The sequence below is a fragment of the Chrysochloris asiatica genome, unplaced genomic scaffold (assembly GCF_000296735.1).
Source record: "Chrysochloris asiatica unplaced genomic scaffold, ChrAsi1.0 scaffold00099, whole genome shotgun sequence".
NCBI classification, from domain to species: Eukaryota; Metazoa; Chordata; class Mammalia; order Afrosoricida; family Chrysochloridae; genus Chrysochloris; species Chrysochloris asiatica.
Genome location: NW_006408617.1, coordinates 10,700,819 through 10,702,949, shown reverse-complemented (window position 1 = coordinate 10,702,949; position 2,131 = coordinate 10,700,819). Strand labels below are relative to the sequence as shown.

Here is a 2,131-nt window from a genome sequence, read left to right as displayed (position 1 = left end):
CCTTGCAGTTCAAATCACCTTTGCAGTCCAGGGCATTATCCCACAGCACCACACCAAGACTCCAATACTGACTCTAAGTACAACAAAACCAAGCACAACCCAGTGCTAGGTCATCCTCCCAGTCATTGCTCTGTTCGATCTCACTGTTGAAGTCACTGTGTCCATCTATCACATTGAGGCACTTCCTCTTTTTCATCGATCCTTTATTTTACCAAGCATGATGTCCATCTCCAGGAATTGCTGTTGTTGTTAAGTGCTTCTGTGTCAGTTCCAACTCATAGTGACCCTATAAAGGGTTTCAAAAGCTATATATCTTTATGGGAGCAGACACCATCATTCTCCTGTGGATTGATGGTGGGTTTGGACTGCTGACCTTGTAGTTAGCAGTCCAGTGCTTATCCAACAGCTCCATCGACAATCCTGTTCTCCAGGGATTGGTCCCTCCTATGACATGTCATTGTGGATGTCAGTTGGACCTTAACTGAAAGCAGAGAATACCAGAAAGATGTTTACTTGTGCTTTATTGACTATGAAAAGTCATTAACTGTGTTGATCATAACAAATTATGGATAACATTGAGAAGAATGGGAATTCCAGAACACTTAGTTTTATTTATGAAGAACCTGTACATAGACCGAAAAGCAGTCATTCAAACAGAACCAAGGGATACTGAATGGTTTAAACTCAGGAAAGGTGTGTTTCAGAATTGAATCCTTTCACCATACTTATTCAATCTGTATGTTGAGCAAATAATCCAAGAAATTGGATTACATGAAGAAGAATGTGGCATCAAGATTGGAAGAAGACTCATCAACAACCTGTGATATGCAGGTGATACAACTTTGCTTGCAGGAAGCAAAGAGAACTTGAAGCGCCTTAGTGATGAAGATGAAAAACTACAGCCTGCAGTATGGGTTGTATTTCAATGTTAAGGAAGTGAAAACCCTTACAACAGGACCAATAAATAACATCATGATGAATGGAGAAAAGATGTAAGTTGTCAAAGATTTCATTTTTTTTTGGATTTCATTTTTAATCAGCACTTATTGGAAGAGGTAAAGAAATCAAGCAAAGAGCTACATTAAATAAAAGCATTGTTTTACCTCTTTAAAGTGTTAAAGAACAAAGATGTCACACTGGGGATTAAGGGTGTGCCCTGACAGACGTAAGCTCTGGAATGATCGATCACCTCAGATGAATATGAAAGCTGGTCAATGGATAAGGAAGACCAGGAAAGAACTGATGCATTTGAATTATGCTGTTGGAGAAGAATATTGAAAGTACCTTGAAATGTCAAAAGAACAAATGAATCTGTCTTGGAATAAGTGCAACCAGAATGTTCCTTAAAGGTTAGGATGATGAGACTTTGTCAGGCATTGGTTACTTGTGTGTTGCTGTGATGCTGGAAGCTATGCCACTGGTATTTTAAATATCGTGGTGGACAGGTTTCAACAGAGCTTCCAGACTAAGACAGACTAGGAAGGAGGATAAACAGACTACTTCTGAATGGTTGTTGTTGGTGGTTATGTGGCGTGGAGTCTGTTCTGACTCATAGTGACCCTGTACAGGGTTTCCGAGGCTGTAAATCTTTACGGGAGCAGAAAGCCTCATCTTTCTACCACAGACTAGCTGGTAGTTTTGAACTGCTGACCTTGAGGTTAGAAGCCCGATTCGTAACCACTACGCTACCAGAGCTCCTTTCTGAATGGTTAGCCATGGAAATTTTATGACTAGCAGTGAAACACTGTCATCTATAGTTGAACCCCTCAGGTTACAAGGTCCTCAAAATACTGGGGAAGAACTGCCTTCTTGAATTAGAATTGACCTTAGTGATGTGCATAGAGCAAAACTTATTAGATCTTCATTTGCTGATGGAAAACAACTCAAAATGGAAAGAAACAATTGCAGATAATCCATTAATAATCAGAATGTGTAATGTACAAAGTATGCATCTAGGAAAATTGGAAGTCATCAAAAATGAAATGGAATGCATGAAGACTGATATCCTAGACATTAGTGAGCTGACAACCTTTTTGTTTGTTTCCTTCTTTCTTGTCTTTTTAATGATCTTTTGCTTTCTGCCTGTATGATGTTCTTGATATCACTTGACCAGAACAAGAGGACACCAAAT

At 39.3% G+C, this 2,131-nt stretch overlaps 1 protein-coding gene across 4 annotated transcripts in view; it reads left to right on the top strand.

Moving 5' to 3' along the window:
* Nucleotides 1-2,131, top strand: part of ABCB11 (ATP-binding cassette, sub-family B (MDR/TAP), member 11) — a 109,481-nt gene that overhangs the window by 93,744 nt on the left and 13,606 nt on the right. The gene's annotated exons all lie outside the window — the stretch shown is intronic.